Raw genomic sequence first — 27,340 nt, 5'->3', positions numbered from 1 at the left:
CACAACTCTGAGGTAGGCAGCTCTGATACTATTATTAGCATTGGACAGAAGAGAAAATGAGGCATAAAAACGTGAAATGAGTTGCTCAAGGGTACCCAGCTAGTTATTGGCAAAGACACATTGTAACCTCACTTGAAACAGAGTTACTTACTAATACTAGAGGAATTCAGTGATTGGGAAGGTAACAAGGTTAGGGGAACTCCTCTGCTGTTAGTAAGGTTATCACTAGAAAACAAATGTGATCAATATTCAGAAATAAGTACAACAATATTTTTAAATTTAAAATTTTACTTTAAATTTAGGGTCAGTGTCTTTTTGTAGGTTATTGAAGCTAATCTTTTAATTGTACTTAAAATGTTTTTATTTCAATAGCTTTTGGGGTATCAGTGATTTTTGGTGGTTATACAAATGAAAGTGATGAAATCTGAGACTTTAGTGCACTTGTCATCTGAGTAGTATACATTGTACCCAATATGTAGCTTTTTATCTTGCATCCTCCCTTCCAACCTCTGGATTCTGAGTCTCCACAGTCCATTATATTACTCTGTGTGCATACAAGATGTCTTTTTCTAAGTCTATCACAGGTTTTCGAAGTACTTCTGCACACGTTCTTCTCCCATCTCCTCACCACCTTTCATAGATGTATATTCTCCCAGACACTAAAAAGATCCAGGTAGTTTCCACTAAGATATTATTTTCAGAAAAGTATTTTAAAAAGATTACATAGTCATAGAATTTCAGAGGTAAAGTGAACTTTACTGATCAACTTTCTCTCCCTCCTCTGACAGATGAGAGTCTGGTTTAATTCAATACATATGGAATGCTAATACTATACCAAATATTTCACATTCATTATCTTAATTAAATTCTTACCATAACTCAAATAAAGTACCACCAACCCTACCACCACCATCATCATTCCCATTAAGCAAATGAAAAAACTGAGGCTTAGAGATACCATACACCTTGCCCAAGGTTCCTGGGTGAGTAAATTGAGGCCTGATATTTACATTTGACTCAGAGCTTAAACCCCTATTCACCACCTTCTATCATCTGGAGTAACAATAGTGCAAAACGCGAAAGATAAACAAATCTTTATGAAAATGCCAATGAGGCGATCAGTGAACACTTCTCCCAAGAGGTGGAAAAGTGGCATCAGGGATAGGCCATCACAAGTACATAGGATTTCAGTAGGCATTCTGGACTGGAATCCAATCCACACAGATATTGAAGCAGAAAAGTAATAGGGAGGGAATAGGGTGAACTGTGAGGAAGAAAATGTCAAGAGAAAAAGTTGGAAAGAGATGAGGAGGCAGATTGCAAAGGGTCCTAAGTGCATGACTAAGGAATTTAGACTGTATTTGTGTGCAATGGAAACCCACGGAAGTTTTTAAAAGCAAGGTCCTTTAACAAAATGTGAACTGAATTTTAGAAATATAAATCTCATGAAAGAATGGCGATTTAATTAGGGGAGCATAATTTGGTATGGAGGAGACCAACAGGAAAGCTGTTGCACCTCAGTAACTGGCTGTTTCACTCTTAACCATGTGTTGTGCTTGCATTTTTCTCCACCGCCCACTCCCACTTGCCCGAGATTGTTCAAGGCACCTCTATATCTGTTTCATATGTCTTCCAGTCTAGGTCAGGTGACAGGGACCTGAACTTGGGCAGTGGAAATGGAGACAAGAGGACAAGTGTGAGGGGTATTTTCAAGGGCCTGGTCACTGCTCAAAGTGGGGAGGGCAGTAAGAGAAGGAGAAGCAGAGAAGAAAAAGACTGTAATTTTCAAACTTAGGAGAAGGGGAACAGATGAGATATAGAAAGGAAGGGATGGTCAATCACATCACAAAGAGATGAACAAGATGGCTTGACCAAGGTCTCAATCCAACAAGTATTTATTAAGCAGGTACTATGTGCTGGACATTAGAGGAACAATGAGTAAAATCGGTTTTTGTCCACAAGCATCACCCAGAGTAAAGAAAAGAGTAGCAACCGTCAGATGTCAGGACTCCTAAACATGGTGCTCCTTTCATTAAATGGCCTTAATTCATGGAGCATCATAAAAAAAAAATACATGAACAACATACACATAGGTTTAAAGATCCAAAACACCTTTAAAATCTATTCATCTCTCTGTTCAATTATATTACAGTCAAAGAAGAGTGCAGTAAGTACTTGCTGTTCCTTCTTCCTGTTCCTTCTGCTGGCCTTCTTCCCTCAATTATAGAAATAGCTGGTCCCTTTTCATCATTCGGGTCTGAGGACAAATGTTATACCCTCACACTGGCCCTCCCGGTGAGTCACTCTATTTCAAGCATCCTCCCCCATCACATGATCCTGTTTTACTTCTTCATTGCACTAAGAATACCCGAAATGTATATGCCTACATTTATATAGTCTGTTTCCCCCTGAGAACGGAAGCTTCATAGAAGGTGAAACAAATCTTGTTAGTTGCTACCAGTCGCACAGTAAACCCTCTGTAGAAAATGTTTATTGGCCACATTTTTTTAAAAAGCGAATAAATCTCAAGATTAAGACCTCAAACCAAACTAGGCCAGTTTCCAATTGCTTGCGGCAACATACTGAGAACTCGAGTGACTCTCAAGAGAAAAGCCATTTTGAGGCTGGGGTCGAACCAAAATCCAGGGGGTCCACACCAGGTGAGTACCCCGGAATTGGCTGTTTTGCAAGATTTCGGGAGGACCAAACTAGCATGAGGTATCTGACAACGAGGCCAGCCATGCACCGAGCTCAGGTTTTATTTCCGTTGTCCTTCTGACGTCAGAAAAAGCACGAGTTGCTGCACAGTTTCTTTTATCAAGGTGACAAATTACACCCTCGCTGGGCCCTGCATTCTGCAAACCATAAATGTATTTTCCTCCTCCCCCTTGTATTTAAAAATGTAAAAACCCACTGCAGAGAGGTCAAAACCCCTTCCAAACGCAAATGAATACCGTTTTCTAGCAGAGGCGTCTTTTTTCACTGTTACTACACACATCACCGTGGATTCGTCTGAGAAAGTAAACGAATCCTGGCGGCAGTCAGTTTCTAACAGAGAACGAGGGTTTGTATAAGCCTCGGGTCCGCGCCGCAGAGCAAGACAAAGGACTCTGAATTGTAGCACCACCTTCCCCAGTCCAAGGCAGCCTGTGAAAGGCACTGGGAGCGGCGTGACGCGGTTACCGCGAAATTCCTTTTGCTGCCATATGCACTTGTGCCTTCACTGACTACAGTTCAGCAAAAACCTCGGGCGGGCGATTTGGCAGGGAATCGGCGCCCAGGCAGCCGGGTAACCTACCGGATCCCAACGGTACTGAGGAGCCCCATGCTCCGGGAGGTGGGTAATTTAGGGGGCAAAGGGCTAGCACAAGGGCGAAGGTGCGCTCTCCTCCCGGCACCGACCCACGCATTTAAAGGCCTCTGTGGCAATGTTTAGGGACGCGAGCTTGCTGTCGGGGGTTGGGAAGGAGGTAGGACTGGAAGCGAGAGCAGTCAGCGCCCAAGACCGCGCAAGAGGTGGCCTTTTGTTCGCTGGCTCCAGCACATACCGACTCTCGAAAAAACGCTATCCCTGTCCCCCGCCACCCTCTGCATTTTAGAAAAACCTCTTCAGGGCAGGAAAGGACAGTGAGTCACTTGCAAACATCCTTTAGTAATTTCTCCTCGCGCCCTCCTACTTCCCCGCGTTACAGAGGGGCAGAGCACCAGGAAGGACGGCAAACGTGCCCCGGTTTACTGGTGGTCCGCCGCGGCTACCCAGCCGGCCACACGCAGCACCCCAGGACATCACACGATCTCCCCTGGGCCTTGGGGACACAGGAAATTTTCCCCAAAGGTCGGGGATTCAAACACTCCTAGAACAGGGTCGCGCCCTCGGGTCAGATGCGCTCTCCCTCCAGACCTGCGTGGTTCCCGGCCCTCGTAAAAATGGAACCAGATCTGGTACCACACTCCGCCACAGCCACAGGAAAACACACCAAAGCCACAGGAAAACAAACCAAAAAGTAAGCCACAGCCCACGCAAAGGTGAACTCGGGGCCCCTGGCGCTTCCTCGCTCTGCCGCATGCGTTCGGGAAGCACAGGAGACCTGGACTTTTCCTCTCCTAAAAGCAACATCCGAAAGCATCCGGCACAGCCTAGCTCTCTCTGCTTTCACGCCAGCAGAGATGATTTCTACGTTACCGCCTCCTCCCACATCTAAACATCCCCTCGCCGCTTGCCCAGCCCTCCCAGGGAACGGATAATCACCTTACCTCCGCAGATAAAGGGAAAGGTGGCGAAAGGCGACGTGGATGTGTCCGCCCTTCCGGGGTTTTTACCCTCGGCAGTTTGATGTCCTTTGTGTCAAGGTCTGGCTGCGGAGGCCGGGAAAAGGTGGCTCCCGTCAATCAGGGCTGGGCAGGGAGCTTGGCGTGGCCTGGCGGATTTCCGAGGAAGGTGAAGGGCGGAGGCTCCTGGCGACCTTCAGGCGGAATGGCGTGGCTGCCCCAGTCCGCGCTCGCCTGTCTCTCCTCCTCCTTTCCGGGCCGATTGCATCAGAATCTCCCCTCACCACCAACCCCCACTCACACTCTGCTCGCCGGCCTCGCACTTACATCGACATGCACCCGCGCTGAGGGTCACGAATCGGAGTCATTCTCCTACTGGGAGGCGCGTGGCCCTTCCGCAACCATGGCTTGTGATAGTTTAAGGGGGACAGGCCATTCCTCCCTGTCCCGCGCGCCGTCTCCTCCCCTCCTGTGCGCCCGCTCTTTAACCAAAGCTGCGTGTCACTGAGCCGTGCCGGTCACATGGTGTCACTGCTGGCGGCCGCGCCTTGCTGCCTCCCTCTTGCAGCTCTCTGACGATGCAGCGACCGCGGCTGGCGGAGATTGAGCAACGGGGAAAGGGTGAGGGAGGGGTTTCGGGGCGCGCGTGTGCCCGCCACCCTGAAGGTGGCACCGGGAGCGGAGGCTGCGCACCGCCCTGGCACCTGCCCCTCTCCCTCCCGGGGCCCGGCGGCGTGTTCGGGACCCAGCTGCGGCGGCAGCTGGAGAATGAGAGCCCTTAGAGATGGGGGTGGGGTGGCTAAAGGGGCACCGGAGGAGGACAGGAGGGCTGTGCGTTCCGCTGGGGCCTGCATTTTGGGTACGCCAGAGCCCCGCCGGGGCCGAAGGAGCGAGGGAGTTGCATTGTGGGAAGGGCGCAGCATGAGGATGGCCGCGGGAGTGGCCGGTCCGAGCCCAGCCCGGAGAGCAGCGGGGAGCGCCTGGGACTACGAGCAGCGTTGGAGCGGAGGGTTGGCCCTGGGTACAGCCCGCAGATGGCCCGGGTTGGCGGGAAGGGGAACGAAGCGACAGGGGGAGCGGGGAGCTCGGGCACCTTTAGAAACCCTTTGTCCCTATCCTGAAGCGGGAGGCACCTCCCTTCTTCCGGATCCAGCATCCGCAGACCTGGCAAGCCCTTCCTGAGATCTGCCCTGTGGAGCTCTGCTTTGGGGACTGGGTGTGAGGCAACCAGAAGGATTTGCTGAGCGCCGAGAAAGCACCGGCCTAGGCGCAAGAGGCGGGGGCCAGCTCTTAGAGGGCCTGGAGACCCCATGTGGTTCCGACCGAAGGACCTGGTGCGTCCAGGTTAACTGAGCTGGGGCGCTCCAAGTCCTGGGGACAAGGGAGCGCGATGGAGGGGAACAGGGGCAACTGGGCCTGGTTCCCTTTTTTCTCCGCTTACTCTTTGTTTCAGACACAGCCCCCTTTTACTGGCTGGGCACTTCCTTGCAGAAGAGTTGTGTCTTAAAATGGCGACAGGAAATCCCACCTGCGCCTCAGCCAATTACACTGTCATTATAGCGCGAATTTGCAGGGTGGAAATGCGAGCTTTTTATTGACAGGGATGGTTCAGTCTCCTGTTCATGGCTCATCAAAACAGGAAGGGCAAGGTGAATCATAATTCAAAAATTACCTGGAGCGTTTCAAGCAGACAGTAGTCATTGTATTTGAGTGATTTTTGCTTTTTCATCACCACTGGAAAAGCGAGATGATAACCAAATTTGTAACTCATCACCGACTAAACTTCTTATTCCCTTCGAATGGCTGTAAATGGCCTTTATTAATTCAATAGCGGCTTCCTGAGAATCCTATTTAGAAGGCATGCTCTTGAGAAATACTGAGAAATGGAAAGTTCAGAGCAAACAGAAAGGGCAAACACATGGGCAGGCTAGCTCAGACAGACCTGCATTCAATTTCTTCCTCTGACGCTTACTGCTTTCCTCATCTGCTTAACTTTTGTACTAATCCTGTTTTCTAAATTTGTAAAAAAGGGGAGAAGAGTACACACAACATAGCAATATTCTATAGGTCATCAAAAAGTTGGTTCTTTCTACCTTACTAAAGGAAGCTAATTTAGTGTGAAATTAATGATTTTAAGTAGTATGCACCTTTCCTGGCACAAATAATTCTTATCAATAAGGTAAGAAATCTGAATAGGTAAAGTAGATGAACTATGAGTTACAGCTTAATAGGCCTGCTGGAATATTTACCTTATTAAAGGCAGAATGTGTATTCATCAGTGTTTGAAGATTATCTGAACCAAGCTTATCTTTTGGTTCCAATTTTAACTTACTGGCTAGTTTCTATATACCAAAATGACTGCAGTTATTTAGCACTTTTTGAATTGGATTCAATAGTTATGAATTGAGCTCCTATGATATGGCAGCTATTGTTCTAAGGACTTTACATGTAAATATCTCATTTAAAGCTTTCAATCCCTCAATTGGATATTATCCTCATTGTATAAACAGGAAAACAAATACAAAGTTGAATTAGCCATGTTCACCTAAGACAGTAATTAGTGAAGGGGAAGTGATTCCCATTCAGGTCCGAATTCAAAATCCGTGCTCAGTCTTCACAGTGGTACTACAACCATTTGCAATCAGACATTCTTGGGCCTACAGTTTGAAGGATCTTCACCCCTCCTCTGGATTTTAGTTGACAACCTAGAACCAGAGTAAACATCAACATGGAGGCTGCTGTGGTCTCAAATTGAGGCCAGAGATGTCTGGATGATTCCTCTATTCACTGTGTGCTTACTGAGAGACAAACAGCAGGTTAAACACTTCACAGATGGTCTCTCATTTAATTCTCATGACATTCCTAATAGGGCAGCCTATCCTAATCCCTGACTCAAAGGTTAGGGAATTTATCCCAAGTCCACATAGCCCTAAGTGGCACATCCAAATCTTACATCCAGAGCTGACTGCTAAGCCAGTTTTCTGTGGCTGGATCTAAAATGTTCCCTGATTCTGGAATAACCATCTTTGGAGGGCTAGTGGGTGGAAAGGGTCTCAGGCCACTCTCCCTCTGAATAGGAACCACTGCCCTATTTTAGTAGAGTCCAGGGATTTTTTTTCAGTAACAGGAGTTTTCAGGGAGTTATCTCAGTAATAGGGTTGTGAGATTCAAGAGCCTTGTGGATAGTATCTAATGTTATTTGTGGACCTTTCCCATTTGAGCAGATTTCCAATGTTATTAAGGTATTCAGGACACATTACCAGGTTTGATTGTAGGCTGCCCTATGGAACTGAGAAAATTCTGTATCTGCTCTGGAAGTGAGGTTAGGGAAGGAATTTGTACTATGAAAGGAGAATTGGGTAACTTTAGGTGGCCTGAGAGTTTTCTTGTAGCCCCCATAGCTCTTTTTGGTATGGCTCCAGGAAGGTGGGTCAGCTTTGTGAAGGAAAATCAATTATACCCCAAAGAGGATTCAGCCTGAACTTAAGCCACATTTGCTCTCATCCCAGCTTCACCCTGTACTCACCCGGGTTGCACTTGCTCCCTACCTGGGTTGCCCAGTAGGACAGCTGCAGAAGGGGCCACCACCAGCTGTGCACTTACAGAGAATATGTGCTTTCCTGCACTGGTTTTCAAAGCTTTCCAAATACATCTGGTTTGATACCAGCAGTCTTCTTGTATAAGAAGTTTTGGGTAATAAGATCAAAACTATTTTCTGAATATAGTGTTTTTAAAAATCTGTGAAGGACTACCAGTGGAAAATCTGATTTTTAATGATGATGAAAAAGTAGGAAAGTCAGCTGGTAAGATTATCTCAGAACAAGTGTCCTGCATGTCTTCTACTTGTAACAGAAACACTGCAGCCATTAGATGAACAAATCCAATCTCATTGGAAAATAAATTGTTTATTCTGCAGTCTTTTATTCCTATTTATAGGGTCTACCCTAAACAACAAATGGTCTTTAAGATGATTGGTTTTCCTTGACTTTCACTTTCTTTTGCCTGATTAACTCTTTTTATCATACTTGATGTTCTTTGGATCTCATCCATAGATGACAATATTTTGACACTAGAAGTTAGTAAAGCAGCGATAGGAAAAAGCACATTTGCAATTAAAAGAGCTCCCAAATTGTGTTGGCCAGCCTTCTGCAGATACATGGCACTGTGTGCCCTAACATTCCTTGGTGGGTAGCACTGCGTCAGGGGCTATTGTTACCTCTTCCATCATTGAAATGAACATTCTACCTCACCAGATGGATAACCGATTCTGGCAAGAGGTCAAATACCCCCACTTACTCTAAACTGAAGTTAAATTAAAATCCCAGAACAAAACTATCTTTTATTATCTTATTAGTTCATTAATTTTAGAGACAAGGTATCATTCTGTTGCCCAGGTTGGAGTGCAGTAGTTCAATCATAATAGCTCACCGCAGCCTCAGATGGAACCAGGGGATCCTCCTGCCTCAGCTTCCTGAGTAGCTGGGACTATAGGTGTGTGCCACTATGCCTGGTTATTCTTTATTATTATTATTGTAGAAACAGATTTTCACTTTGTTGTCCAGTCTGGTTTCAACTTTATGGCCTCAAGCCACCCTCCTGCCTCGGCCTCCCAAAAATGCTAGGATTACAGGCCTGAACCACCATACCCGACTCGAGACGCTTTAAAAATGTCTACTGTCTCTGATTTTGGCCTGAGTCATATTTGTAAGGTCACTTATTTATTTTTTATCTGTTAGGGGAAGTGGAAGTGGAGTTTATTAGGAATTGCAACTGTGTGGCAATACTGTGACATTTATTCAAGTTAACTAAAGACCCAGGACCAAATAATCAGTCCTGGAAATTTAATATCTAACTTGTCTGATATGCAACATTCTGCAGATCAACTGTGAGTGCAGTTCCCTAGCTTGTTGCAAAATGGGGAAAATGATATGGATATAGTTTGGATGTGTGTCCCTACCCAAATCTCATATCGAAATGTAATTTCTAATGTTGGAGGTAGGGCCTGTTGGGAGGTGATTGGATCGTGGGGGCAGATTTCTGACGCATGGTTTAGCACCATCCCCTTGTGTGCTTTTCTCATGATAGTGAGTGAGTTCTCCAGAGATCTAGTTGTTCTCACTCTCCGGCTCCTGCTTTCACCATGTGAAGTGCCTGCTCCTGCTTTGGCTTCTGCTAAGAGTAAAAGCTCCCTGAGGCCTCCCCAGAAGCAGATGCTCCCATGTTTCCTGTACAGTCTGCAGATCTGTGAGCCAATTAAACCTCTTTTCTTTATAAATCATCCAGTTTCAGGTGTTTCTTTATAGCAATGCAAGAATGGACTAATACAGATACCCATCTGGTGATCAAATGACTCAAAGTCTACAGAGTACCTAAGCACAGTGCTGGGTATATAATAAGTGTCCAATAAATGGTACCTGTTATTATTTTGCACACTTTGCAGAAATAAAAATGGGGCAATGAAGTTTCAAAGTCCAAGTTTATAGGCACAAAGTATTCCATTGTGTTCACTTCATGCTGAAACAGCTGTTAAGCCCACACCTCCACTCCCATTTCTCGTACAGTGGGAATGAGGAGAAAGAAGGTATTAAAGAAGAGTTAGGCCTCCAATTCAACTCTCAATCTTAACTTTAAGGTGAGAAAGATAAGTTTTGAACCTATAAGAATGTGTTAATTAAGAAGTAAAAGTGAGCCGGGCGCAGTAGCTCACCCCCGTAATCCCAGCACTTTGGAAGGCCGAGGTGGGCGGATCACCTGAGGTAGGGAGTTCAAGACCAGACTGACCAACATGGAGAAACACCTTCTCCACTAAAAATACAAAATTAGCCGGGTGTGGTGGCACATGCCTGTAATCCCAGTTACTCGTGAGGCTGAGGCAGGAGAATCGCTTGAACTCAGGAGGCAGAAGTTGTGATGAGCTGAGATCATGCCGTTGCACTCTAGCCTGGGCAACAAGAACAAAACTCCATCTCAAAAAAAAGAAAAGAAAAAAAAAGAAAAGAAAAGGTGCCTTTGGGAAGAAGCATTTAAAAAAATTTTTTTTCTGCTGGCAGTATTTCGGAGGAAGAATTCTATTTATTACTTGAGTAGAGTAACATGCTTTACTAAAATAAGCTTCCATTCTAAATGATTGTGTTCTTTTTTTGTTTTTGTTTTGTTTTGTTTTGTTTTTTGTTGTTGTTGTTGTTGTTGTTTTTGACAGAGACTTGCTCTGTTGTCCAGGCTGGAGTGCAGTGGCGTGATCTCAGCTCACTGCAACCTCCGCCTCCTGTGTTTGAGTGATTCTCCTGCCTCAGCCTCCTGAGTAGCTGGGAATACAGGAGTACACCACCACACCCAGCTAATTTTTGTAATTTTAGTAGAGGCGGGGTTTCACCATATTGGTCAGGCTGGTGTCGAACTCCTGACCTCAGGTGATCCAACCGCTGTGGCCTCCCAAAGTGCTGGGATTACAGGCATAAGCCACCACGCCCGGCCCATGATTGTTCTTAAAATAAGAAACACCACATAATATTCACTGTGCTTGATTTTGAAGGGCTCTTTATTTGGTTATATTTTAGGCATATGAAGCTATTTCATAATCACAAAGGGGCTAATTTAATGAGATTTAGAATTGATAGTCTTCTGTTGACATATATTTATAGTTATTTATACACATATTTATGTGTTCCTAAAATAAAATGTTCAAAGTTTTTGATTCAAAAGTAACATGTCCAGAATTGAAATCATTGTGTATGTGTGTGTGTGTTTCCAACTCGAACCCTCTTCTCTTCCCATAAACCCCATATTGGGAAATGGCACCACCATGGGCATAGTTGCTCAAGCTAGAAGGATGGGGGTATTTTGGCTCATCCCCTTCACTCTTCACATCTAATTAATTCACTCTTCTGAGTAACATTTACTAAATGCCAGGCCTTCTGCTAGTCTTTCCTGAAGCTTGGAGTTAGAGTGAGAGATCAATATTACTCAAATGATCTTGCCAGTGAATGTACAAGTTACAGGTGGAGATAAGTGCTCTGCAGAAAGGAGTATGGCTCTGTGAGAGGAACAGAGGACCATGTTCTGACCTAGGAATCAAGGAAGACTTCCCTGAGGACGTGACCCTTGTTTGGACTCTATTCTGTTTATGCTAAGGATTTTAATAAGGAGCAGGTGATGGACATGATCCAGTGTACATTTTTAGAGGAATATCATGAGTCCTATTACTTTACCTCCTAAATATTTCTGACATCTGTTCGCTTTCCTCCATCCTCACAACCTTCACTGGTATGGGCCTCCATCAGCTCACTGTGGGGGAAGTTTCCCTCATAGGGCACTGATAACACATCTCATTAAAACTATACCACATACACCTCCCCAACATAATATGTTCATGTATGTATTTGACAATAATATATATGTATTACTATCCTATTTATTATGTACATTAAAAGCATTCACAAAAAATTAAAAATTCAAATGGTAAGATTTTACATTTATTTATTTGATAACAATACTTTATTCTATTACTAAACATATATTCCTAATTGTCATTAAGATACTTTCATGTTAGAGAAATTTGCTTCACTATACAATATCATTTTTTAAATCTTAGTTTAATACTCTGTGATACAGCAGTTCACAAGTGTACTTTCAAATCTGGCTTTCAAATTTGATTCTTTCATGTAATGGCTGTCATAGCTGAAAAGGGACCTGACAGAGACCCAGTGGGGGCAGTGCCCTATTGGCTATACTTCCCAAATCAAGCCATTCATTTCTCAATCCCGTTCACTAATTTACAAAGACTTGCTTATTTTTCATTGTTAGCCTGCAAATGGACACTAAAATGAGAGTCATTCTTAATAATTATGAATGTGAACCCATGAAACCTACTTCATAATTCTGAATTTGTTTTGACAGATTCTTTTCCACAGTCGGTTAGAGGGCCATTGCTATACCTGACATTGTGGCTGACAAAAGAGGTCTTAATAGGACTAGAAGTGTCAGCTCTACTTTTTCTTGCTTCTTTATTCTCATGTTATTATTATTTTTAAAATCTGAAGTTTAGAGGAATCTTCTAACTCTACTTGTCTATTTGGGAAGACAAGCTAAACTAGATAATGTAATTTATAAATTCCCTCAACTAAGTGCACAGAACTATAATACATTGAAATCTGCCAAAGAGAACAAGTTAGTGAGGGCATCACTGTATTCCTTTGTGTCTTCTTCGAGATACCTTGAGTACTGTAAGTGACAGGGAGCCATTTGATGTATGGGCTAACGGGGCCACCATCAATCTAGTAACCTGAACAGAAGTTCCAATATTTTCACCCTGCAGTCCACTTTGTAACCCTTTCTTAGCCTTCCACAAGAGTCTCCTAACTGGAATCCCTCCATCCACCCCTGGGCACCTAATGTCTCTACTACAGATTAGAAATTACTTTCACAGAAGGCCATTTCTGAAACCCCCAGTTTATGTGTTACCCACATTGAAATTATTCAGAGGCTGCCTTCCCCACTAATCTGCAAGTTTCACAAAGGTAGATGCCATGTTCTTAATGGTTTCCCAGCACATAGCACATAACAGAGGCTCAATAAATATTTGTTGAATGGATAAATGAGTAAACAGAATATTTTTACAGTTAAATACCTTTAATTATTTTATATTTACTTTAAATTTCAAGTCCTTAAAGGAGGAAGAATTGAAAAAATATGAAATATCAAATATACATTTAGCTAAATTTTTAAAGTTTAGTAGGCTATATGCACAAATCGAATGAATAGCAATATTTGGAACTGTAACTATTTTTGGAATCTTGTGTGAATAAATTATAATTTTAAAACATCAACACTAAGTGCCTATTGAATGTCATTTTTTTAAAATTTATTTATTATTATTATACTTTAAGTTGTAGCATACATGTGCCTAATGTGCAGGTTTGTTACATATGTATACTTGTGCCATATTGGTGTGCTGCACCCATCAACTCGTCATTTACATCAGGTATAACTCCCAATGCAATCCCTCCCCCCTCCCCCCTCCCCATGATAGGCCCCTGTGTGTGATGTTCCCCTCCCTGAGTCCAAGTGATCTCATTGTTCAGTTCCCACCTATGAGTGAGAACATGCGGTGTTTGGTTTTCTGTTCTTGGGATAGTTTGCTAAGAATGATGGTTTCCAGCTGCATCCATGTCCCTACAAAGGACACAAACTCATCCTTTTTGATGGCTGCATAGTATTCCATGGTGTATATGTGCCACATTTTCTTAATCCAATCTGTCACTGATGGACATTTGGGTTGATTCCAAGTCTTTGCTATTGTGAATAGTGCTGCAATAAACATACGTGTGCATGTGTCTTTATAGCAGCATAATTTATAATCCTTTGGGTATATACCCAGTAATGGGATGGCTGGGTCATATGGTACATCTAGTTCTAGATCCTTGAGGAATCGCCATACTGTTTTCCATAATGGTTGAACTAGTTTACAATCCCACCAACAGTGTAAAAGTGTTCCTATTTCTCCACATCCTCTCCAGCACCTGTTGTTTCCTGATTTTTTAATGATCGCCATTCTAACTGGTGTGAGATGGTATCTCATTGTGGTTTTGATTTGCATTTCTCTGATGGCCAGTGATGATGAGCATTTTTTCATGTGTCTGTTGGCTGTATGAATGTCTTCTTTTGAGAAATGTCTGTTCATATCCTTTGCCCACTTTTTGATGGGGTTGTTTGTTTTTTTCTTGAAAATTTGTTTGGGTTCTTTGTAGGTTCTGGATATTAGCCCTTTGTCAGATGAGTAGATTGCAAAAATTTTCTCCCATTCTGTAGGTTGCCTATTCACTCTGATGGTAGTTTCTTTTGCTGTGCAGAAGGTCTTTAGTTTAATGAGATCCCATTTGTCAATTTTGGCTTTTGCTGCCATTGCTTTTGGTGTTTTAGACATGAAGTCTTTGCCCATGCCTATGTCCTGAATGGTACTACCTAGGTTTTCCTCTAGGATTTTTATGGTATTAGGTCTAACATTTAAGTCTCTAATCCATCTTGAATTAATTTTCGTATAAGGAGTAAGGAAAGGATCCAGTTTCAGCTTTCTACTTATGGCTAGCCAATTTTCCCAGCACCATTTATTAAATAGGGAATCCTTTCCCCATTTCTTGTTTTTGTCAGGCTTGTCAAAGATCAGATGGCTGTAGATGTGTGGTATTATTTCTGAGGACTCTGTTCTGTTCCATTGGTCTATATCTCTGTTTTGGTACCAGTACCATGCTGTTTTGGTTACTGTAGCCTTGTAGTATAGTTTGAAGTCAGGTAGCGTGATGCCTCCAGCTTTGTTCTTTTGACTTAGGATTGTCTTGGAGATGCGGGCTCTTTTTTGGTTCCATATGAACTTTAAAGCAGTTTTTTCCAATTCTGTGAAGAAACTCATTGGTAGCTTGATGGGGATGGCATTGAATCTATAAATTACCTTGGGCAGTATGGCCATTTTCACGATATTGATTCTTCCTATCCATGAGCATGGTATGTTCTTCCATTTGTCTGTGTCCTCTTTTATTTCACTGAGCAGTGGTTTGTAGTTCTCCTTGAAGAGGTCCTTTACATCCCTTGTAAGTTGGATTCCTAGGTATTTTATTCTCTTTGAAGCAATTGTGAATGGAAGTTCATTCCTGATTTGGCTCTCTGTTTGTCTGTTACTGGTGTATAAGAAGGCTTGTGATTTTTGCACATTAATTTTGTATCCTGAGACTTTGCTGAAGTTGCTTATCAGCTTAAGGAGATTTTGGGCTGAGACAATGGGGTTTTCTAAATATACAATCATGTCATCTGCAAACAGGGACAGTTTGACTTCTTCTTTTCCTAACTGAATACCCTTGATTTCTTTCTCGTGCCTAATTGCCCTAGCCAGAACTTCCAACACTATGTTGAATAGGAGTGGTGAGAGAGGGCATCCCTGTCTTGTGCCAGTTTTCAAAGGGAATTTTTCCAGTTTTTGCCCATTCAGTATGATATTGGCTGTGGGTTTGTCATAAATAGCTCTTATTATTTTGAGGTACGTTCCATCAATACCGAATTTATTGAGCGTTTTTAGCATGAAGGGCTGTTGAATTTTGTCAAAAGTCTTTTCTGCATCTATTGAGATAATCATGTGGTTCTTGTCTTTGGTTCTGTTTATATGCTGGATTATGTTTATTGATTTGCGAATGTTGAACCAGCCTTGCATCCCAGGGATGAAGCCCACTTGATCATGGTGGATAAGCTTTTTGATGTGTTGCTGAATCCGGTTTGCCAGTATTTTATTGAGGATTTTTGCATCGATGTTCATCAGGGATATTGGTCTAAAATTCTCTTTTTTTCGTTGTGTCTCTGCCAGGCTTTGGTATCAGGATGATGTTGGCCTCATAAAATGAGTTAGGGAGGATTCCCTCTTTTTCTATTGATTGGAATAGTTTCAGAAGGAATCACACCAACTCCTCCTTGTACCTCTGGTAGAATTCAGCTGTGAATCCATCTGGTCCTGGACTTTTTTTGGTTGGTAGGCTATTAATTATTGCCTCAATTTCAGAGCCTGCTATTAGTCTATTCAGGGATTCAACTTCTTCCTGGTTTAGTCTTGGAAGAGTGTAAGTGTCCAGGAAATTATCCATTTCTTCTAGATTTTCCAGTTTATTTGCGTAGAGGTGTTTATAGTATTCTCTGATGGTAGTTTGTATTTCTGTGGGGTTGGTGGTGATATCCCCTTTATCATTTTTAATTGCATCGATTTGATTCTTCTCTCTTTTCTTCTGTATTAGTCTTGCTAGTGGTCTGTCAATTTTGTTGATCTTTTCAAAAAACCAACTCCTGGATTCATTGATTTTTTGGAGAGTTTTTTGTGTCTCTATCTCCTTCAGCTCTGCTCTGATCTTAGTTATTTCTTGCCTTCTGCTAGCTTTCGAATGTGTTTGCTCTTGCTTCTCTAGTTCTTTTAATTGCGATGTTAGAGTGTCAATTTTAGATCTTTCCTGCTTTCTCTTGTGGGCATTTAGTGCTATAAATTTCCCTCTCCACACTGCTTTAAATGTGTCCAAGAGATTCTGGTATGTTGTATCTTTGTTCTCATTGGTGTCAAAGAACATCTTTGTTTCTGCCTTCATTTCGTTATGTACCCAGTAGTCATTCAGGAGCAGGTTGTTCAGTTTCCATGTAGTTGAGTGGTTTTGATTGAGTTTCTTAGTCCTGAGTTCTAGTTTGATTGCACTGTGGTCTGAGAGACAGTTTGTTATAATTTCTGTTCTTGTACATTTGCTGAGGAGTGCTTTACTTCCAATTACGTGGTCGATTTTGGAGTAAGTACGATGTGGTGCTGAGAAGAATGTATATTCTGTTGATTTGGGGTGGAGAGTTCTATAGATGTCTATTAGGTCTGCTTGCTGCAGAGATGAGTTCAATTCCTGGATATCCTTGTTAACTTTCTGTCTCGTTGATCTGTCTAATGTTGACAGTGGAGTGTTGAAGTCTCCCATTATTATTGTATGGGAGTCTAAGTCTCTTTGTAAGTCTCTAAGGACTTGCTTTATGAATCTGGGTGCTCCTGTATTGGGTGCATATATATTTAGGATAGTTAGCTCTTCCTGTTGAATTGATCCCTTTACCATTATGTAATGGCCTTCTTTGTCTCTTTTGATCTTTGATGGTTTAAAGTCTGTTTTATCAGAGACTAGTATTGCAACCCCCGCTTTTTTTTGTTCTCCATTTGCTTGGTAGACCTTCCTCCATCCCTTTATTTTGAGCCTATGTATGTCTCTGCGTGTGAGATGGGTCTCCTGAATACAGCAGACTGATGGGTCTTGACTCTTTATCCAGTTTGCCAGTCTGTGTCTTTTAATTGGAGCATTTAGTCCATTTACATTTAAGGTTAAGATTGTTATGTGTGAACTTGATCCTGCCATTATGATATTAAGTGGTTATTTTGCTCGTTAGTTGATGCAGTTTCTTCCTAGCCTCGATGGTCTTTACATTTTGGCATGTTTTTGCAATGGCTGGTACCGGTTGTTCCTTTCCATGTTGAGTGCTTCCTTCAGGGTCTCTTGTAAGGCAGGCCTAGTGGTGACAAAATCTCTAAGCATTTGCTTATCTGTAAAGGATTTTATTTCTCCTTCACTTATGAAACTTAGTTTGGCTGGATATGAAATTCTGGGTTTAAAATTCTTTTCTTTAAGAATGTTGAATATTGGCCCCCACTCTCTTCTGGCTTGGAGAGTTTCTGCCGAGAGATCTGCTGTTAGTCTGATGGGCTTCCCTTTGTGGGTAACCCGACCTTTCTCTCTGGCTGCCCTTAAGATTTTTTCCTTCATTTCAACTTTGGTGAATCTGGCAATTATGTCTTGGAGTTGCTCTTCTCGAGGAGTATCTTTGTGGCGATCTCTGTATTTCCTGGATTTGAATGTTGGCCTGCCCTACTAGGTTGGGGAAGTTCTCCTGGATGATATCCTGAAGAGTGTTTTCCAACTTGGTTCCATTTTCTCCCTCACTTTCAGGCACCCCAATCAGACGTAGATTTGGTCTTTTTACATAATCCCATACTTCTTGCAGGCTTTGTTCATTTCTTTTTCTTCTTTTTTCTTTTGGTTTCTCTTCTCGCTTCATTTCATTCATTTGATCCTCAATCGCAGATACTCTTTCTTCCAGTTGATCGAGTCGGTTACTGAAGCTTGTGCATTTGTCACGTATTTCTCGTGTCATGGTTTTCATCTCTTTCATTTCGTTTATGACCTTCTCTGCATTAATTACTCTAGCCATCAATTCTTCCACTTTTTTTTCAAGATTTTTAGTTTCTTTGCGCTGGGTACGTAATTCCTCCTTTAGCTCTGAGAAATTTGATGGACTGAAGCCTTCTTCTCTCATCTCGTCAAAGTCATTCTCCGTCCAGCTTTGATCCGTTGCTGGCGATGAGCTGCGCTCCTTTGCCGGGGGAGATGCACTCTTATTTTTTGAATTTCCAGCTTTTCTGCCCTGCTTTTTCCCCATCTTTGTGGTTTTATCTGCCTCTGGTCTTTGATGATGGTGATGTACTGATGGGGTTTTGGTGTAGGTGTCCTTCCTGTTTGATAGTTTTCCTTCTAACAGTCAGGACCCTCAGCTGTAGGTCTGTTGGAGATTGCTTGAGGTCCACTCCAGACCCTGTTTGCCTGGGTATCAGCAGCAGAGGCTGCAGAAGATAGAATATTTCTGAACAGCAAGTGTACCTGTCTGATTCTTGCTTTGGAAGCTTCCTCTCAGGGGTGTACTCCACCCTGTGAGGTGTGGGGTGTCAGACTGCCCCTAGTGGGGGATGTCTCCCAGTTAGGCTACTCAGGGGTCAGGGACCCACTTGAGCAGGGAGTCTGTCCCTTCTCAGATCTCAACCTCCGTGTTGGGAGATCCACTGCTCTCTTCAAAGCTGTCAGACAGAGTCGTTTGCGTCTGCAGAGGTTTCGGCTGTGTTTGTTATTGCCCTGTCCCCAGAGGTGGAGTCTACAGAGACAGGCAGGTTTCCTTGAGCTGCTGTGAGCTCCACCCAGTTGGAGCTTCCCAGCAGCTTTGTTTACCTACTTAAGCCTCAGCAATGGCGGGCGCCCCTCCCCCAGCCTCGCTGCTGCCTTGCGGGTAGATCACAGACTGCTGTGCTAGCAATGAGGGAGGCTCCCTGGGTGTGGGACCCTCCCGGCCAGGTGTGGGATATGATCTCCTGGTGTGCCTGTTTGCTTAAAGCGCAGTATTGGGGTGGGAGTTACCCGATTTTCCAGGTGTTGTGTGTCTCAGTTCCCCCGGCTAGGAAAAGGGATTCCCTTCCCCCTTGCGCTTCCCAGGTGAGGCGATGCCTCGCCCTGCTTCAGCTCTCGCTGGTCGGGCTGCAGCAGCTGACCAGCACCGATCGTCCGGCACTCCCCAGTGAGATGAACCCATTACCTCAGTTGAAACTGCAGAGATCACCGGTCTTCTGTGTCGCTCGCGCTGGGAGTTGGAGACTGGAGCTGTTCCTATTCGGCCATCTTCTGAATGTCATTTTTAAAGGAAAAAAGAAACAGTCTGTATTTAAAAAGTAACATACTTCATTTAACAGTTTTCTATTTTATGCAAATTATCTGGAGAATTCAGAACCCCAATCACCTAAAAATTATCTTCCTTAAGAGTAAGTGTGGTTTTGGCTTCCAGAATCATCTGGATAAGTGCCAGCATTCTCCAAGTCACTTTCTTGGTTTGAAATGAACATTTGTGGCCAGGCGCGGTGGCTCATGTCTTGAATTCCAGCACTTCAGAAGGTCGAGGTGGGTGGATCATGAGGTCAAGAGATCGAGACCATCCTGGCCAACATGGTGAAACCTCTCTCTACTAAAAATGCAAAAATTAGCCGGGCATGGTGACGTGTGCCTGTAATCTCAGCTACTTGGGAGGCTGAGGCAGGAGAATCGCTTGAGTCCGGGAGGCAGAGGTTGCAGTGAGCCGAGATTGCGCCACTGCACTGCAGCCTGGTGACAGAACGAGATTCCATCTCAAAAAAAAAAAAAAAAGAAAAAGAAAAAGAAATGAACATTTGTAAATGAAGTCTAATTAAATTTTGTACTTTAAAAGAAGAGTTACAGGTTAATTTGTTCTGTTGTTTCTTGTTGCTATTTTTATAACAATTAGTATTTTGGAAAAGCATTGTGGTTCAGATATGAACCATTTCACAAAATCAGCTTAATAATGGAGTCAACAATTATTTTTCTTTATTCAATCTTGTTACTTAGCTCAAAAAAGAACTGCACTGATCTTTCCTTTTCAGTGATGAAAAGGAATAGAATGGTAGAAAACCATCTTACAGCTTGGCATTGTTTTCACTTGTTTATTTATTCATTTATTCAATGAATATATTCCAAGCTAATTCCTTTTGCAGCACTCTTTATCTGATTCTTGTCTCCTCTGGAAACTTCCTCCTTAATTTATTTTTTGCTTTTATATTTTCATCCTCGTTTGTATTGACTGTAAAGTAGTCAAGCCTCTCTCATTAAAAAAGAAAGAAAGAGATGGGGAGAAGAGAGGAAAGGGGAGACAGGAAAAGAAAGAGAAGAAATATCCTTTGAATTTACATTTTTCTCTTTCTATGGCTCTCATATTTCTTCTATTTAAGAGCCAAGATTTTTGAAAGAATGGTTAATAAATTTCAAAACTTTTATTTCCCACTCACTCTTTAAATACCCACATCAACTCACAAAATTAATTTATTCTCACTGTAGAAAACTTGGAAAATGCAGCAAAATGTAAAGAAGAAAATCAAAACCATCTATAAATTTATATACTGTGGTTACCATTATTGATTTTTAGTTTGTTTTGTTTGTATGCATGTATTTTTTACATTCAGAATCATGTCCAATTTCATATTTGTATATGACATTAAATTATGATCATTTTATTATATCATTAAAATTTTTCAAAAACCTAAATTTTATTAACTACAAAATATTCTACCATATAGTTTTATAATAGTTATTAATTTCAGATTTTCATTTTGTGTAAGTACGTATAATACTTTGTCCCAATCTCTGATTATGTCCATAAGATAAATTTCTGGAAGTAGAATTACAGGGTTAAAAGAGCAACATTTAAAAATACCTGATACGGGAGGAGTGGCTTCAAGATGGCTGATAGAAGTACCAGGTACTCACTTCCTCCCAAAGGAAGGACCTAAACAGCAAGTAATCACACCTCAAACAGAGTGTCTGCGAAAGAACACTGGAATTCATCAGGAAAGTGACAGGGAACATCTGAGGCATGGAAGGAAAGAGAAGCAAGGCAGCTGGTCCAGCTGGCATCAACTGGGAGCCAGGAGATGCTCCTTGGTGCAGCAAAAGGGTAAGTGAGAGACTCCTAGTGGTCCACATTCCCACCATGGACTCCTACAGTGCTAGCCATAGGAAAGCCCCTCAGCCCTCACAGGCCCTGAGACTAGTGTAGGGAACTGCCTGAGGTCCATACCAAAGCATTGTTCCAGACAGATAGTTTGTGCTGGGTCCCACACATCCCTCAAAACCCAAGCAGCTGGCCAGGCACAGTGGCTCATGCCTGTAATTCCAGCACTTTGAGAGGCTGAGGTGGGTGGATTGTTGACCCCGGGAGTTTGAGAATAGCGTGGGCAACATGGAGAAACCCCATCTCTGCAAAAAATACAAAAATTAGCCATATGTAGTGGTGTGCACCTGTAATCCCAGCTATTTGGAAAGCTGAGGTGGGAGGATTGCTTGAGTCCGGGAGGTCGAAGCTGCAGTGAGCCATGATTGCACCACTGCACTCCAGCCTTAAAACAGAGCAAGACTTTGTCTCAAAAACAAAAACCAAAACACCCCAAGCAGCTGCAGCACCATGCCATTTTGAGATCCCAGCCCCCAACAGACTGCATCCTGCCCTGGAACCCAATAATCCCTGTATTTCCACATTCATGGAGCCCTACTGACCCCCTCCCAAGTCTGCCTGGAGGGCTGCAGTGGCACAATGCTGGCTGGACCCAGCAGTGTGGCCAGGTCCCTAGTACTTTAGCCCACAGTGTCCTACACCCAAAAAATGGGCAGTATAGCACACCAGAGAAGATGCCACCAGGACAAAAAGAGCAAAAGTGTGCACTCCCCAGAGTTTGAGGCCATGGCCACTGACAGCAACTCTGCTCTCCCACACCTTCAGTAGTGGGGCTGCCATGCACCTGCACATGCCTGCAGTGGGCCTGAGGACTGACCTGCCCAAGTGCCATCCTGGGGCCTGAAGACAGGCTTACCCTGCTCACTGCCACCACCACTAGGTGCCTAGGGATTGCCTTGCTCTGCCCACCACAGCCTGGCCCATGTGCACCATCGGGGTACCTGAGAACAGGCTTACCCTGCCCTGTGCTACCCTCTACAGTGCCTGAGTGTTCAGGACCCTAGGGATCAACCTGTCCTGCCTGCCATATCTGACACATGCGTGTAACATCTGGGGGCCTAACACAGGCCCAGACTGCCTGCTGCCAGCATCCAAGCATGCAATGCCATACAGGAGCCTGAAGAATGCCCAAACCCAGCCACCACAGTTGCCCCTGTGTGCACCATTGAGGGACCTGAGGACAGGCCGATTTTATCTGACATAGCTCCCTGCACTCCCTGAGTGTGGCATCTGGGGGCCTGGGGATCAACCTACCCTACCCGCCACTTCTGATATGTGCCTACACCATCAAGGGGCCTCATAACAGGCCCAGACTGCCTGCTGCCAGCACCCAAGCATGCTATCCGAGGGGCCTAGAAATCACTCCACTCTGCCCATCACAGACCGTGCCTGAGCACATTATCAGGGGCCTTAGGACAAGCCGACCCCATGGGTACTACTCAAACCCCCACTGCCCAAGCATGTTGTCCAGAGGGATGGGGATTGTCACGTCCTGCCTACCACCACTACATACACACACACACAAACACATGCACACATCCCAGGAGTCTGAGGATGGCCCTGCACAGCATGTTGCCACCACCAACACCAACACCCACCTGCACCATCCCACAAAGGCTGAGAACTGGCCCATTCAACCCATTGCTGCCACCATTGAAGCTAACGTGTGCTGACTGGGAGCCTAAGGATTGGCTTGCCGCCACTACTGAAATTGCTGATGCCATGCATACTGTCCAAGGGCCCAAGAACCTGCCCACACACCCAACTTACCACTGTCATTGCTGGTACACAGAAAAGCAACCTGGAGGCCCAATAAGTGTCCCCCCAGAACCAGCTAAAACTGTACCCAAGAGCTCAAGGAAAGGCATGTTGGCCTACTTTCACCACTACTGGGGCCTTAGGACAGGTCCATTTGGTATCCCCCTCCCCAGCAAAGCCTCATGACAGCCTCCGCTAACAACTGTAGCCTAAGCCACTGAGGAAATCACATGATGCTGTCTACAGCCAAAGAAATCATACAGAGATTACACTGCTGCATCCACCCAGAATCAAAGCTAAAGTGCCTTACCCAACCAACACCACAGATACATCTGCAGAAAAAATCCTTACCTATGAAAGCCAGACCAAAAAATTAGAAGAGGTAACTGTTATAACAGATGAGTAGATATCAATGTAAGTACAAAAAAAAAAAAAAAAAGAAAAAAGAAAAAGAAAAGCAACAAAACATGATAAATTCAGAGAAACACAATAATTCTCCAGTAGCAGGTTCCAACAAAAAATTTATGCAATGCCTGAAAAAGAATTTAAAATAATAAAGAAGCTCAGTGAGATACCAGAGAACACAGATAAATAATATGAAGAAAGTAGAAAAACAATTCATTATGTGAATAAGCAGTTCACCAAAGAGATAAATGTCATGGAAAAAAGAAAAACAAAAAACCTGGAACTAAAGAATTTAGAAATCCTGGAACTAAAGAATTCAATAAATAAAATAAAAAATATAATTGATAACCTCAACAATAGACTAGATTAAGCTGAAGAAAGACTTTCTGAACTTAAAGACAAATCTTTTGAAATAACTCAGTCAGACAAAACAAAAGAAAGAAGAAAGGAAGAGAGAAAAAGAGTGGAAAATCATAGACACCCTTTGTGACATGTGGGATACCATAAAGTGACCAAATAATCAAATTGTAATGTTCCATAAGAAAAAGAGATGGACAAAGGCACAGAAAACCTATTTAACAAAATCATAGGTGAAAAATTCCAAAGTCTTGCAGAGATATAAACATCTAGACACAACAAAGTCAAAGAACCTCAAACAGACTGAACTCAAAAAGGTCTTCTCCAATGCACACTATAGTCAAACTGTTGAAAGTCGAAGACAAAGACAGAACTCTTAAAAACAGCAAGAGAAAAGTGTCAAATCACAGAAAAGGGAATACCCATCAGACTAACAGCAAATTCTCAGCAGAAACTTTACAGGCCAAGAGTGTATGGGATGATATATTAAAAGTGCCAAGGGAAGGCCATTCCAAGATGGTCAAATAGAAAGAGCTCCAGTCTGCAGCTCCCAGTGTGATCGATTCAGAAGACAGGTGATTTCTGCACTTCCAACCAAGGTACTTGATTCATCTCATTGGGACTGGTTGTATAGTAGGTGCAGCCCACAGAGAGGGAGCCAAAGCAGGGTGGGACATCACCTCACCTAGGAAGCACAAGGGGTCAGGGGATTTCCCTTTCCCAGTCAAGGGAAACCATGACAGACTGTACATGGAAAAATGGGATATTCCCATCAAATATTGAGTTTTGCCAATGGTCTTAGCAAACTGCACACCAGGAGATTATGTGCTGCGCCTGGCTCGGCGGGTCCCACACACATGGAGACTTGCTCACTGCTAACACAGCAGTCTGAGATCAACCTGCAAGGCAGCGGCCTGGCAGGGGGAAGGGCATCCACCACTGCTGAGGCTTGAGTAGGTAAACAAAGCAGCCGAGGAAGCTCGAACTGGGTGGAGCCCACTGCAACTCAGCAAGGCCTGCTGCCTCTGTTGACTCCACCTGTGAGGACAGGGCATAGCTGAACAAAAGGCAGCAGAAACTTCTGCAGACTAAAATGTCCCTGTCTGACAGCTCTGAAGAGAGCACGGATTCTCCCAGCATGGTGTTTGAGCTTTGAGAACAGACAGACTGCCTCCTCAAGTGGGTCCCTGACGCCTGTGTAGCCTAATTGGGAGACACCTCCCAGTAGGGGCTGACTGACACCTCATACAGGTGGGTGCCCCTCTGGGACGAAGCTTCCAGAGGAAGGATCAGGCAGCAATATTTGCTGTTCTGCAATATTTGCTCTTCTGCAGCCTCCGCTGTTGATATCCAGTCAAACAGGGTCTGGAGAGAACCTCCAGCAAACTCCAACAGGCCTGAAGCTGAGGGACCTGACTGTTAGAAAGAGAACTAACAAACAGAAAGAAGGGCATCAACATCAACAAAAAGGACATCCATACAAAAACCCCATCTGTAGGTCACCAACATCAAAGACCAAAGGTAAACAAAACCACAAAGATGGGGAGAAACCAGAGTAGAAAAGCTAAAAATTCTAAAAAACCAGCATGCCTTTTCTCCTCCAAATGATCACAGCTCCTCGCCAGCAAGGGAACAAAGCTGGATGGAGAATGAGTTTGACAAGATGGCAGAAGTAGGCTTCAGAAGTTCAGTAATAACAAACTACTCCGAGCTGAAGGAGGATGTTCAAATCCATCACAAGGAAGCTAAAAGCCTTGAAAAAATTAGACGAATGGCTAACTAGAATAAACAGCATAGAGAAGACCTTAAATGACCTGATGGAGCTGAAAACCATGGCACGAGAACTACGTGACACATGCACAATTTTCAATAGCTAATTCGATCAAGTGGAAGAAAGGGTATCAGTGATTGAAGATCAAATTAATGAAATAAAATGAGAAGAGATGTTTAGAGAAAAAAGAGTAAAAGGAAATGAACAAAGCCTCCAAGAAATATGGGACTATGTGAAAAGACCAAATCTACATTTGATTGGTGTACCTGAAAGTGATGGGGAGAATGGAACCAAATTGGAAAACACTCATCAGGATATTATTCAGGAGAACTTCCCCAACATAGCAAGGCAGGCCAACATTCAAATTCAGGAAATACAGAGAACACCACAAAGATAGTCCTCGAGAAGAGCAACCCCAAGACACATAATTGTCAGATTCACTAAGGTTGCAATGAAGGAAAAAATGTTAAGGGCAACCAGAGAGAAAGGCATGGTTACCCACAAAAGGAAGCCCATCAGACTAACAGTAGATCTCTTGGCAGAAAATCTACAACCAGAAGAGAATGGAGGCCAATATTCAACATTCTTAAAAAAAGAATTTCAACCCAGAATTTTATATCCAGTCAAACTAAGTTTCGTAAGTGAAGGAAAAATAAAATCCTTAACAGACAAGCACATGCTGAGAGATTTTTTTTACCACCAGGCCTGCCTTACAAGAGCTCCTGAAAGAAGCACTAAATGTTGAAAGGAAAACCAGTACCAGCCACTGCAAAAACATGCCAAATTTTAAGACCATAAATACTGTGAAGAAACTGCATCAACTAATGGTCAAAATAACCAGTTAACATCATAATGACAGGATCAAATTCACACATAACAATATTAACCTTACATGTAAATGGGCTAAATGCCCCAATTAAAAGACACAGACTGGCAAATTGGATAAAGAGTCAAGACCCATCAGTGTGCTGTATTCAGGAGACCCTTCTCACATGAAGAGACACACATAAGGTCAAAATAAAGGGATGGAGGAAGATCTACCAATCAAATGGAAAGCAAAAAAATGCAGAGGTTGCAATCCTAGTCTCTGATAAAACAGACTTTAAACCAACGAAGATCAAAAGAGACAAAGAAGACCATTACATAATGTTAAAGGGATCAATTCATCAAGATGAACTAATTATCCTAAATTTATATGCACCCTAAATATATATATATATATATCCTAAATATACAGGAGCACCCAAATTCATAAAGCAAGTCCTTAGAGACCTACAAAGAGGCTTAGACTCCCATACAATAATAATGGGAGACTTTAACACCCCGCTGTCAATATTAGACAGATCAATGAGACATAAGGTTGACAGTGATATCCAGTACTTAAACTCAGCTCTGCACCAAGCAGACCTAATAGACATCTACAGAACTCTCCCCAGCAAATCAACAGAATATATATTATTCTCAGCACCACATTGTACTTATTCTAAAACTGACCACATAGTTGGAAGTAAAGCACTCCTCAGCAAATGTAAAAAAACAGAAATCACAACAAACTGTCTCTCAGACCACAGTGCAATCAAATTAGAACTCAGGATTCAGAAACTCACTCAAAACTGCACAACTACATGGAAACTGAACAACGTGCTCCTGAATGACTACGGGTAGGTAATGAAATGAAGGCAGAAATAAAGACGTTCTTTGAAACCAATGAGAACAAAGACACAACGTACCAGAATCTCTGAGACACATTTAAAGCAGTGGGTAGAGGGAAATTTATAGCACTAAATGCCCACAAGAGGAACAGGAAAGATCTAAAATCGACACCCTAACATCACAATGAAAAGAACTAGAGAAACAAGAGCAAACACATTCAAAAGCTGGCAGAAGGCAAGAAAT

At 43.2% G+C, this 27,340-nt stretch overlaps 1 protein-coding gene across 2 annotated transcripts in view; it reads right to left on the bottom strand.

The window, feature by feature from the left end:
* Nucleotides 1–4,728, bottom strand: part of LOC105470086 (solute carrier family 38 member 1) — an 88,153-nt gene extending 83,425 nt beyond the window's left edge. For both annotated transcript variants that reach the window (XM_011721829.3, XM_011721833.2), the window contains exon 1: nt 4,255–4,728. The gene's annotated coding sequence lies outside the window, so the exon portion shown is untranslated. The remainder of the gene's footprint in view (nt 1–4,254) is intronic.
* Between the last annotated feature and the right edge of the window lie 22,612 nt (nt 4,729–27,340).

Source organism: Macaca nemestrina, chromosome 10, assembly GCF_043159975.1.
Source record: "Macaca nemestrina isolate mMacNem1 chromosome 10, mMacNem.hap1, whole genome shotgun sequence".
In the NCBI taxonomy this organism is placed as follows: Eukaryota; Metazoa; Chordata; class Mammalia; order Primates; family Cercopithecidae; genus Macaca; species Macaca nemestrina.
This window is presented reverse-complemented; position numbering and strand designations above follow the sequence as displayed.